The sequence below is a fragment of the Panthera tigris genome, chromosome B2 (genome assembly GCF_018350195.1).
Source record: "Panthera tigris isolate Pti1 chromosome B2, P.tigris_Pti1_mat1.1, whole genome shotgun sequence".
Taxonomy (NCBI): domain Eukaryota; kingdom Metazoa; phylum Chordata; class Mammalia; order Carnivora; family Felidae; genus Panthera; species Panthera tigris.
Window position 1 is genome coordinate 73191730 of NC_056664.1, and position 13650 is coordinate 73205379.

The 13650-nt window shown below is 36.8% G+C and overlaps 1 long non-coding RNA gene across 4 annotated transcripts in view; it reads left to right on the forward strand.

The window, feature by feature from the left end:
- The window catches only part of LOC102962755, a 260546-nt gene that overhangs the window by 181861 nt on the left and 65035 nt on the right, over window positions 1-13650 (forward strand). For 3 of the 4 annotated variants that reach the window (XR_006217730.1, XR_446076.2, XR_006217728.1), the window contains one exon: window positions 12727-12896. This is a non-coding gene — a long non-coding RNA (uncharacterized LOC102962755). Of the gene's footprint in view, window positions 1-6526; window positions 6617-12726; window positions 12897-13650 lie in introns of those variants that run through there. The other variant, XR_006217729.1, reaches the window with a different exon arrangement.

Sequence of the window (13650 nt, forward strand, 5' to 3'; positions counted from 1 at the left end):
GCCACGCTACAGAGTTTCTGTAATGAACGAATTCAGGAAAAAACTACTGCCAAGCAGTTTCCGTTCCAAGGGTTAGTGTTTTTTTGTTTTTGTTTTTTTTTTTTTTTTTTCTCCTAGAAAAGTTTTTTGGCTCTCACTTCACAGGAAAGTGACAAAGTGTTTACAGTAAGTCAGTCCCTTATCTCCTCTTACTTTTTAAATCTTAAGAACATGGTTAATTCCTGGGGAGCCTGGATGGCTCAGTCGGTTAAGCATCCACTTCGGCTCAGGTCATGATCTCACCGTTCATGAGTTTGAGCCCTGAGTCGGGCTCTGTGCTAACAGCTCTGAGCCTGGAGCCTGCTTCAGATTCTGTGTCTCCCTCTCTCTCTGCACCTCCCCTACTTGTGCATGCTCTCTCTCTCTCAAAAATAAGTGAACATTAGAATAGTTTTTTAAAAAAAGAACATGATTAATAGCATGTGTGTGTGGTTTATCTAATGAACTTGCTGATTACACTTGGCATGTGACAGCAATGGCAGCAACCCCATTAAACTTAGACAATAATGATTTCTTTAATGGAATTCAAGATGAAATTGGGAAATTTGTCAAGGAGAGGCAAGCTTGTCAGGTTGTCCTATCACATAATTCAAAATTTTTGGCCAAGAGAGTGCAGCTAATTACATATTTTCTATATGTTGATCATTTTGAAAATTTTCCAAGTTACTGCAGACTAAACTTAAAACAGGATATTGTATTAATCAAATCCTAAATATTAATATGTTCCTTGCCAAACTGGTTTCCTTGAAACCTCTTTCATTTGTGTTACCCCACTGTTTTCCCATGAAAGAGGTGAAGATAAATGTGCAATACTGTTAACGCATTTTGCTACTTGGATTATTATGTTCACACATTTACATACACACACACACACACACACACACACACACACAGATGGAGTGCCTAAAAAAGGCCCCTGAGTATTCAAACTATTTTTGCTTAAAGTTCCTTAATTTATCTACCTGTCATTCCATTAGTGGCCATTTTCCTTTCCTTGAAAGGTATCAGAATTAAAACTCCAGGAATTCCAAAATAAACAACTTCTCCCTCCCTTTGTCACCCTTGTTCTGTTGCTTCTGACCTTGACCCTAATAACTAACCAGGCCTTATCAGAGCCAGTAAAACTGACTTGGGTTAAGGTCAATTTAATTAGAACTTGCGTGTGTCATCAGGTGTATGAATTTTTCTCCCTTCCAGAAGGAGGCTAGAAACATGAGAAGGGAGACCTGGTCTGGTTTGAGAGAAAATAAATTGGTTTCACTATGACCATTGTGACATCTGGCTATCTAATATCTCAGTCGAATTACAAGTAAGTGCCCTACACACAGCTCAATAGCTACACAAGGCTATCAGAAGGAAACTTTAACTGGTGAGAAAGCTGGGGCAGGAGTTGTCCAGGAAAATGGGTACAGGGTAACATCAACCAGCCTCCAGAAGTTTTGAGGACTTGTACTTGGCTTCCAAGAACAATTCAGGTCTTAATTCTGATTTATAAAACTGTCTGTGTTTTGGATACTAGTTACCTTGGAAATCAGCTCTAAGGTTGTAAAGAGTTCCCAGATTTACACTTCAGACACCCAAGAGTAATATCCTTCCATGAAAAGCCAAGTTGACTAGAATTAATGGTGGCCTTAATCTGACAGAACCCTAGTTTGCACCTTCAGTTCCCACTCCCACCCCCAGCTTCCCTTACTGAGTAGAAATGTGAATGTGGGAACACTTGAGCATGAATAGCTTCATTTTGCTGAGTTTTCAAATATTCAAGGTCCAATTTGAGAAGAGTTTAACAGTAAATTCAAGTGTATATTTTAATAAATTCTTGTTTATGACACTATACCATATGATTATTTGTATTAGAATATATATTTAAACCATTATATTCTCACTGGTAAGCACACATTCTTATGAGCAGTGAGATTTGAATAAATTAGGAATCATCCTCTATAAACATATTTTTTTTTTAAATCTGCCTTTTATTTCACCAGGTTTTTAAAGGTATCTGGCAGATTTTTTTTCCTTTAACTCTTTTGTGGGATTGATTTAACCTGCATACACTTGTACCTTTACTGTTATATTCCAATTACTCAACCATCATCTCATTTTTCCAAGAAATTCTGAAAATTCTTTGATCCAAATAGTGAACTGTTGAGGCTCTCTGGTAATTCACCCTAAGTATTCCCTGGAACCAGTAGTATCCTCAATGCTCAATGCTACTCCTTTTAAATATTCTGCAGCATGTTCCAGGACCATTCTGTGACATTCCTTTCATTTGCAGCTTGTCTTCCTGATATTTTCTTGACAAACAGTAAAACAGAAGCAAACTGGTTAAGAGGCTTGCCTCAGGCCATACAATAGATTAATACAATAGATACAATAGATTAATAACAGAAATAGGATTGGTATACCCTGTCTCCTTGAAGAAAGCCTTTTGTGTGTATGCATTTCTCTACCAACTAAATTACCCTATATACTATCAGCAGACAATCCAACACAAACTGTCGCATTTCATTTTTGTGAAAACATGGAATTGGACCACAGACACATGAGAAGGCCATATAAAAGAACAAGAAGTAAGTAGAGTGAGACTCAATTCAACGTTTAAGTATGAGTAAAATACATAACTGAAATTACGTACAACCGGAAGTGCATTACTTTAAAGTTGGACAGTTACTGATAGCCTTAAACACTCTTAGACTGCAGAGATCAAAAGCAGAGAACTACTGTGCTAACACACTAGGAAGACCAGCAGTTACTCATTCCCTGTCATAAACTCACCAGTACAGTCACTAGCATAAAAAGTAAAGATTGTTAGCAATGTCTAACCACCTAATTGCCCAAGTAACCGTCTTTTCTTATTGTCTTGAACACGAAGGAAGTGGCAAGCCAGTAGGACTGTAATCTGTTATCTGTTACCACTGAGAGCAGTGTCATGTTGTGACACCAAGACAGAAAAAGGTCAGGGAGACAGACATAGGGGAAACTCATCCAATTAAGTTTGTGCTAGACACTACCTTCATCTTTCCTTCAAATGACTCACTTATAACTGTGGGTATACTGAGTGTGGATGTGTGTCCATGGGAAGAAGGAAAAAAGAAATATTTGAAGAAAAGTTTATAAAAGATAGAATAGGGTGGGCAAGCGGTGACCGCACCAGAGTAGATAGTCTCCCGGTCCCGATCCACATGACTGTGAATCAATTTTGTGTGTGCACACACATCCCCATGAATTAGTTATCCCTACAGATTATTGCATGGAGAAGCCCAAACACTAGGTGGCAGAACACATGATGAATCCTCATGTCAGGACCCTTGGATAGTGCATACAGTGGAAGTTGGGTAGCACATGTCAAAGGCACACTTGTTCGAGTCACTAGAAAAGCACGTGAATAAAAGTAAATGCAAAAGGAGCTAAATTGTACTGCTGTTTTACTGAAGCTCACCTGGCTGCCAAGAATGGTCAAAACAGCTTTTTGATTGCTTGTTTTAATCCGTAGAGCTTGTAGCTGTTGGCTATTATGATTAAGACATCAATTTTGAGAAAATCCTTTAATTGTTATACTTTTTAAACCTTAATGCCTGGATACTACTCTAAAGATTTCCTCGCCTCCCTCCTGTCCTACTCTGTAAAATGTCGGTTCCACAGTTCTTCCAGGATCCAGTGCAAAGCTGACTAGAAAGATCGTAAAACTAGAGGATTACAAACATTTAGATAAAATAGTTCTTTCTCTCATGAACTAAAAACTAGTGTAAACTTTTAAGTATTTTAAACTTAAAGTTAAGCTTCAAATAATTCTAGAATCAGTTAATATGAATTATGGGATAATAACAATAAAAAAATCATGTTTTTATAACACTTTGGCTCTGTAGAAAAAAATGTTTAAACATTCTTTTTTAAAAAGTGTTTATTTAGTTTGACAGAGAAAGAGTGTGTGCGTGTGTGAGGGAGGGGCAGAGAGAAAGAAGGAGAGAGAGAGAATCCCAAGCTGGCTTCACATTGTCAGCACAGAGCCTGAGGTGGGACTCAGTCCCAGGAACTGTGAGATCATGACCTGAGCTGAAATCAAGAGTCAGACACTAAACCTACTGAGCCACCCAGGTGCTACAAATGTTTAAACATTCTTAATGAAATATTTTAAGAACCTAAATTGAAAGAAAGAGAAACACTTACTTGAAGTATTAATATGAAGGCTGGTTAAATTATTTTGCTGTAAATTAGCAATTAATTAGAAATTAAATTAGATATTAAAATATTAGATATCAGTTAGCTGTGAAAAGGTGTGCCATGTAAGCATATTCTGACTGGACCCTTGAAGATCCATGGATGGATTTCAGACAGCATACCCTTTAAAACTGTATGAAAAATTGTGCACCTGTGTGAAGACAGCTTCCATCAGAATTTCAAATGGGTTCAGGACATATATAAGAAGGCTTTAAAAACACTGACCCAGGGTGATGGGCATTTAGGAGGACACCTGTTGGGATGAGCACTGGGTGTTGTATGGAAACCAATTTGACAATAAATTTCATAATAAAAAATAAATTAAAAAAATAAATAAATAAAAACACTGACCCAAAGGCTGTATCTTACACAATTCAAATCTTTTTAGTAACCAGTAGTGCTTTGCTTTTGTTAATGGTTTTCCACTTAAGGTTGTTATATTTAACCGAACTAATAAGGTTTTATCTCAAACTTTTGTAATAGTTGGTCTGTGCTCTCACTGCACACTGCAAATTTCTTTTAATTCACCATGCCATGCGGAAAAAAGGAAAGAAGGGGCTAATAGAAATAAAACTATCTTATAAACTAGTAAGAGTGGTTTTAGAACCTTAGAGAAGGTTTGGCTTATTTAAAACCAAAACAAAAATGCATTTCAAATATATTCATAGGCACTGTAAATATTTTATTAAAAGGTTATTTGGCAATATGCTTAATGATTTGCAACTAAATAATAATCTTTAAGCGGTACAGACTTTTTTTACTTAAACTAATAAGCAGTCTTTCATTTCCAGAACAATCTCATAAAAAAAAATGCATAGTGTCTCTTCTTTGCTGTCCAAGAGAAATGAGCAAACTGGGATATTTTAATCCAAAAGATGTATTTTTCTTCTTCTCCAGATTTCTGTGCATCAAAAGCATCCTATCAGGGACAAAAAGAAACTTTTTCCAAAGCTGATAGTCTAAAGTTTGCAGTGGCAAAGGACTTGTCAACACAATTAGGAATAAATAATAAATGCTTGATTGTCAATATGCATCATGCAGTTGGAAGGAATGTGTAGTTGTTTGTTCAAGCTGTTTTATTAACTTTATATAAATGTAATTCAAGAGATGTTTTGAAGAAGCCATAGATTCCCAGTATTGGAGCCTTATCTTTATCTATATTCTGATTAAGTATCAACAAGTTTTGAAAGTTGACTACAGACTTACCTAACTCATAAGGCATTATCTCAAACTTTTGTAATATTCAGCCTCTGCACATATTACATCCAACTTTGTCATAAATGGACTCCAAAATCAAAAAGAGAAAAAAATTTCACAGGAGGAGAAAAACAAGATGTTTGAACATTTCACTTTTTGGTCAAATTGTCAAGGGTATGGTTATTGGTTTTCTATAACCTGCAGAAAAATTTCTGAACTCTTTATTCTTTATGTTTGAAGTTTTTATAACTTTATCCTAAGAATTACATGTCTAGATTTGCTTCCCAATTTAGCAGTGTGCTTATTAAGGTTTTAGGACCAGAGAAAACCTGAATTCCAGCCCCAGGTCCAGCATTTACCCACTGATGGACCTCAGTCACTTGTTTAATGTTCCTAGGTTTTCTAGTGTATAAAATGTGTACTGTCTCATTTAATACTACAAACAACCTGACTCATAATATTTCTGTGAAGATCAAATGAGCTAATTTATAAGAAGCTGTGCAGTGTCTGACACAGAGTAACTGCCTAGTAACTCTCAACCATCGTTATTAAAATGTCCTTATACAAATGCTCTGCTCCTGCCTGGTTGTTTACTCATTGTACGCGAAGGTGTATTCTATCTCATCTTCATGCCTTCTCAGAGGAGGCCACACATCCAAATGCTACTCATACATCATGTCTCTCTGATATACATCCTCATAAAATCTTCCCTGAGAATTTCTTCAAACTCTTTTTTCATCAGGTGATTATTGACTACACCTATCATTTGATAATTAATTTTTTACTGACTATATGTCATTTATGTCTACTTTCCTAAAGTATTATTTATGTAATTATTTCAATCTTTGTTGTTTGTGATGTCAAGGATTTATGGTCAGTATCCCAAACCATACTGTAAATTCTTTAAGGACAAGCATATCTTACATCTTTTTCTATTCTCTATAATATCTAGTAGAATATATTATTCTGTATGTACTATGTACTGTTGATTTAATTTTTAAGTCTGTGTGAGCAAGAGACCGAGAGAGAAACAGACAATCTAAAATTGTCTTAAATATATTTGCTTTTATAGAACCCATGCCTATATTACTGAGCCATACAAGGGGATTTGGAGTCATGAGAAGTTGTTAACAGCCAGTGATGTGCTGGAGCTAGACTATACTATTACAAGAGCCAATGGTGTGTATCTCTTTCCCAGTTCTGTAGGTCATGATGTCTGTTGCCAATGTGAAACAGTCTGTATTAGGAGTATTTATACTATGGGAATTGGCAAATGCTACAAATCTGGGCTTTCTTTTTCTCATCTCTTTTATTCTCTTGTATTCTTTCTTCCTTTATTTCCTTCCTTCCTTTCTTTTTTTTTTCTTTCTCTCTTTTTTCTTTCTTTTCCTCTTTCTCTCCCCTTCCTCCTTCTCTGTCCTTTTCTTTGCTTCTTTCAGAACAAGTTATTATATATTTAGCAGGACACCACTGGTTAGAACCCACAAAGACAGATTTAGAGACATCCAAGATGTGTAGAGATTTAAATACGTCTTACCTATTGAGCAAACTCAGATAATCTATAATTGTTTTCCAAAATCAGAGGGCACTCTGTGCACATAGAAATAACATATTTGTATGTTATAATTTACAGTTACCACTTAAATATTAATATACTCTGTAGGTTTCCTGTCTCACATTTAGGTCTTTTATTGATTGTGAATTTATTTTTGTGTATGGTGTAAGAAAGTGGTCCAGTTTCATTCTTCTTCATGTTGCTGTCTAGTTTTCCCAACACCATCTCTTGAAGAGACTTTTTCCTCTATTTTATTTTATTTTTTTATTCTTTTTGGAAGAGAGTGTGTGTGTGCAAGCTGGGGAGAGGGGGAGGGAGGAGAGAGAGAGAGACAGAGAGAGAGAGAATCTTAAGCAGGCTCCATACTTACACAAAGCTTGGTGTGGGGCTTGATCCCACGACCCTAGGATCATGACCTGAGTGGAAATCAAGATTTGGAGGCTTGGGGCACCTGGGTGGCTCATTCAGATAAGCATCTGACTCTTGATTTCAGCTCAGGTCATGCTCTAACAGTTTCATGGTTTCGAGCCCCATGACAGCTGACAGCACAGAGCCTGCTTGGGATTCTCTCTCTCCCTCTCTCTCTGCCCCTCTCCCACTCACACTGTCTCTGTCTCTCAATACAAATAAATAAACTTTATTCAAATTAAAAAAAAAAAAAAGAGTTGGAGACCTAACCGACTGAGTCACAGTCAGGCACTCTGGTGCCCAAAGACTGTATTTTTTCCATTGGATATTCTCTTCTGCTTTGTCAAAGATTAGTTGACCATATATATAGCTGTGGGTCCATTTCTGGGTTTTCTATTCTGTTCCATTGATCTATGTGTCTGTTTTTGGGCCGGTTCCATCCTGTCTTGATGACCACAGCTTTTTAATATAGCTTGAAGTCTGGAATTGTGATGCTTCCAGCTTTGCTTTTCTTTTTCAAGATTGCTTTGGCTCTTTGGAATCTTTGTCATAAAAAAGAATGAAATCTTTTTTTTTTTTGCATTTTATTTTATTTTATTAATATAATTTATTGTCAAATTGGCTAACATACAGGGTGTAAAGTGTGCTTGGTTTTTGGGGTAGATTCCCGTGGTTCATCGCTTACATACAACACCCAGTGCTCATCCCAACAAGTGCCCTCCTCGATGCCCATCACCCATTTTCCCCTCTCCCCCGCGCCTCATCAACCCTCAGTTTGTTTACTGTATTTAAGAGTCTCTTATGGTTTGCTTCCCTCCCTTTCTGTTTGTAACTATTGTTTCCTCTTCCTTTCCCCAATCGTCTTCTGTTAAGTTTCTCAAGATCAAGAAAGAAAGAAAGAAAGAAAGAAAGAAAGAAAGAAAGAAAGAAAGAAAGACAATTAATAAGTGAAACCAACAGTGAACTTCTTCCACTTGAATACATGTATCTTTGTAAGTTATCTTTTTCAGCTGTGATACCATCAGAACTGCATATTAAAGAAAGCTAATCTTGAAATAATAACTTCAAACAGCAGTATCAGCCAAGATTTTCAAATATAATTAGGCAGATTCATTAACATCAGTCTCATTAACCATCATCATTATTATAAGTCAGCCAAAAGGTATTATGGATCATTAATAACTAAAATAAAAATTATTCTAAATATTCATTTTATTTTCACTTGTCTTTTTAAAATTTTCATGTGTGTATGCTGTATAATATATACAAATAGCACTAATACAATGTTAATGTAGGTAATTTATGGAAAATAAATATGTTAAGGAAAAAAAGAGAATGAAACCTTGCCCTTTGGAATAATGTGGATGGAACTACAGTATATTGTGCTAAATGAAATAAGTCAGTCAGAGAAAGACAAATACCATATGATTTCATTCATTTGTGGAATTTAAGAACAAAACAGATGAACATGGGGTGTTGGAGAAAGAGAAAGAGAGAGGGAGGCAAACCATAAGAGTCCCTTAACTATAGAGAACAAACTGAGGGTTGCTAGAGGGGTGTTAGGTGAGGGGATGGGCTAGATGGGTGATGGATATTAACGAGGACACTTGTTGTGATGAGCACTGGGTGTTATATGTAACCAACAAATCACTAAGTTCTACTCCTGAAATTAATCTTACACTATATTTTAACTAACTAGAGTTTATATATATATATATATATATATATATATATATATATATATATCTCCTTTGCAAATGATCTTGATACTTGGCAGGTAATCCATATATTTGTATACTGCAGCTATGCCCTTAGGGATTATTTTCCAGGGATGCTATGCATGTATAACTTGTAATCCTTCTAAGCCATGAGCTCCTCAGAGAAATTTACTGAATTAAAGACAAGTGTCAATCAAGAGCTATACCAATGATGTGCTGGACTCCAGTCACTCAGGAAAAAATATATGTATGTCTATTTATTACTTAATTTTAAAATTTAACATTTTGAAGGGGAGAGCAAACTTAAAATAAAAAGAATATGTTCCAGAAACTAAATAATTATCAATGCACAATTATATACTCAGCCTTGGAGATACAGGTAGAGATTGCAGCAGCTGTTTTTTAATGTCTCCTCTTGTCATTTGTTCTGTAATTCAAACTTCAGTTTTTAAAAGTTTCCATTGTCTTCATTAGGTCAGCAATATAATCCTTGAGAAACTTATATCTATTCTATAAAACAATGAGCTTGATTTTTTTTTTTCACAGTACCTCCAGTTCAAGTCCTGGAGTCAGCCCTTAGCCTCTCTCTATTGCATTCAGAAGTAGTCTTCAAAGTGAAGAGGGACAGGAACAAGAGGAGGACACATTAGTAAAATCTTGGTTTGCACATGATATATTTTTTCTGCCATGAAAAGGTCTGTTATGAAGGCTGATATAAAATACCACTGAGAATAAAAATGTCATTCCATATCCTAATCACATACTAAAAGTCCAGTGATCCATCAGAGACTAACACAAGACTGTATTGTATGTGAGCCTAGAAATTCATCTCCTATTTCAGGAAAACCAAAAACTTTCTCTTACCACAGAGGCACTGTGGTTAAATCACCTTAACCAAAAAATCCAAAGGAGAGCTGAATCCTCTGTCTATAGTGACACAGACATGGGGCTCTAACTCCCTTGCATAAGTTAAATTTAATGGTCGGATTTCCTCATTTGCAACTTCCCAATTATGCCGGTTCAGGATTTTGGTCCTGGAATGCTCCTTGCCAGGGGCTGAGTGCCTCATGTTCCCCTCCTCTAGCAGCAGCTGCCTACAAATAGACCAAATCTAGGACCTACCTTCTCTGTTAAAATGAAGATTAGCAGGTATTAAAGACATGTTAGCATTTAGGTGAGGGTCTCACCCAGATGTTAACAGAAGAAATTAAAGAATATTTGGGGTCGAAACTGTGCATCTGTGAAATATATTCTGTGACAGGAACAGACATTCCAAGCATTTGTCTTGTGGGAATCACTAGAACCTTCCTGCTCACATTCTAAATGAAGAGAGTATCCGCGATGGGACGTCTAAATAGAGACCCAAGATTATGGTGCTTACTGGAGCAAAGCAGCAAGGAAAAACATCCAAACTAAAAAGGCAGTTTACTCTGTAAACAGTAATTTTAAATTGACATTTGACTTCAGATAAGTTGAAACATCTGAGCCTGAATCCCGTGCCAAATTAAAACATACATAAAAACCATACTTTGGGGTTGCAGACCTTTCAGAGATGGAGTGGTAATATAAGTATATTCTTTACACAGACCTGTTCCTAATCACGTATCTTCCATGTTTAAAACACTTCAGTTGTTTCCTATTTCACTGTAGGACAAAGTCCAAACCTCAGAATGGCAGGGAAAGCCTAATGATCCCACTCCTCCTGCCTCACAATTCACTCCTAGCCCCTCTCCAAACCTGCTCTGGGTCACTCATAATACATGTCTCCCAGTGGCCTTGTTTTCAGACCTTTTTACAAGCTATTCTGTACCCAAAGTTCTGGCTGATTCCTACATATTCTGGAGGCCTCAGTTTGGGCCTTTCTTCTGAGAAACCTTTGCAGACTCCTAAAGGCATGGTTAGGTGCCTATTATATTTTCCCCTTCCCCATATGCTGGGTACTTCCTTATGTGATGCAGTGAGATATTTTAAGTGTCTGTTTACTTGTCTCTATCTACTAATAGTCAGTCAGCTTTATAAGGGCAGGAGACAGTTCATTTTGTTCATGCTATCTCCTCAGCATACTACCCACCTGTCGATAATCACTGCTTACTTAATGAATAAATTAAGCTCTTGTAACATTCTAGTTGATTAGTGACCACAAGTGGCTGAATGGTTAGTGTCATTGCAGGGAAATTCATGGGAGAAGAGAACTTGTCCTGGTCATTGTACCCACAGCACTAATATCATACCTGACAATAGTAGATGTTCAATAAATACTTATTGAAGAAAAATTTGGAATACTGAGTAACCTTTAAAGTATAATACATTGTCTTTGATATAGTGGTTAATATGATGTTAATACTAATAGAGAGTTTCAGATCTGTTAAAATCATAATAGCCCTGGGAGGGAAATTGCCATTCTTATTATAGCAATCATTACTACTCTCAATATTAATGATTTAGCCTATTATAGATCAAGAATTTTTCCCTCTCAAGTATTGTCCTGAGTAAATATTTTCTTTTTCTTCTTTTTTTCTATTTTAGAGAGAGAGAGAGAGAGAGAGAGAGAGAGAGAACGAGTGGGGTAGAGGGGCAGAAACAGAGAAAGAGACAGAGACAGAGAGAGAATCCTGACAGAATCCCACGACCCTGGTATCATGATCTGAGCCAAAATAAGAGTCAGACGTTATTGACTGACCCACCCAGGTGTCCCGGTGTTTTCTAGTCTATTGAGTAGTGTTTCAGATTTGCATCTTTGATTTTCAGTAATATGTAGCATCCTTGAAATATGGTATTTTTCAATTACATAAAAATGCTTCTTGGTTCCTACAATAGAAACATGGTAGGGTCTCTATATTCCTCAAAGAGAAACACAAAAGAAGTTATTTGTACACATCTTCACCTAGAAACCTTTTAGAGAAAATCAAAACATCTAGCTAGAAGAGTGTCTGAGGGATGATCTAGTTCAGCACCACACTTAGGGGTGAGTAGTCTCTTCCTCCATTAAAGGAAGAGAAAGGCAACTAGTATTTGACTAGTCTGCTCCAAATAGTTAAATATTTTTCCTTAAAAATAACATTAGTCCACACACATACACATCACTCACATAGTGCAGACAATTTGCATAACTGCTATAAATGATGAAACACATACCTACCTGATCAAGGAGAGGTGAGTAGTGTATGCTTAGATTTATGGCAATCCCATCACACCCACATAAATGGTACTTTCCACCACTCCCTATCCTTATCCCTACCATTAGAGTGAATCTCTTTTATAGTCCCAAGTCAAGAAAACATGTTGAGTCATAATGATTATTGTGCTACAAATTATATTACTATAAAACACACCCCTATTTTATTTTTAATAAAGTAAAAGAACGACAACAAAAAATACTGGATATTCAAATATTTGAATACTTGAAATATTCATTTCATATCTAGAGAAGTGTTTGAAGTTTGAGCCTCCTATGTTAAGAAAAATGCACAAATTACAAAGTTGGCAAGGTCTGCATATCTTCCTTGTCTCTCACATAGCACACTGCTCCTCATCTCCATAGCTCCTCATTTGGGCCTGGCTTAAAACTTTCTTTTCTCTGCTTGAACTCAGGAATCATCAGGAAAAGCCAGTAACATCAGTGGTGTCCATTGAATGGCTCAGATTTGAGAAAACCCAGGCTTCTGGAAGCAGTGATAGAGCAGCTGCAGCTAGAGGCTCCCACATGGTGGCCTGGAGAATATGGTATTTCCATCCACAAACCAAGCACCAGGAGAGGCAAGGTGAGAGGATAATAGTGGGGCATCTTACATTGGTGGCAAAAGAAGAGTTTCAGGAAAAGCAGGGTAGGTGATACTGGCTCTCCAGTAGGTTACTCATCAGGTGATGTGTCAGGAGCTGATATTCACATTCAAGGTCAGGGATTCAGGAAAACAAACAAGAATAAGTCAGGGTCCAAGTTCAGGAGGGAATGAGGGAGCCAACCAAAAAGGGCATGAGAATAGAGTTTTGAAAACAAAGATCAAAGTAGAAGGAGTTTATCAAGCTGAGCTTGGGTCAATACTGGATGATGATAATGCTGAGCCACCAAGTGTTGGTCTAAGTGGTTCATTAAGATCCTCGAAAAGGGTGGGCTGGGCCTTCAGGTATGTTTAGAGACACCAGACTTGCAGAGAATGGGGAGACAGAGTCTTGGAATTGATTTCTGGACCTTTCTCTCTAATCTTGTGATTTCTTTCAGAATTCCCTGCACTGGCTTCATGGCTTTCTATACATATAATTGATCCTTTCCATATATGTAATCTCAACCAAAGGATCGCCCTTTACCAGTCAAAATTATCCCTTTCCACATCTCCAGAAGGCCATCACAAGTCACGAATAAAGCAAGTTCTCAGCAAAATCAGCCCAGTGAGCACAGGAAAATTTTGAAGCTATCCTGCCTCTGTTTCTCACAGTTTTGATCTCATATAGGATGGTAGCCAGAGTAGGAAAGTACACTCAAGGAGAAAATATGTTGTACTGATAAAAGGTAAAAAT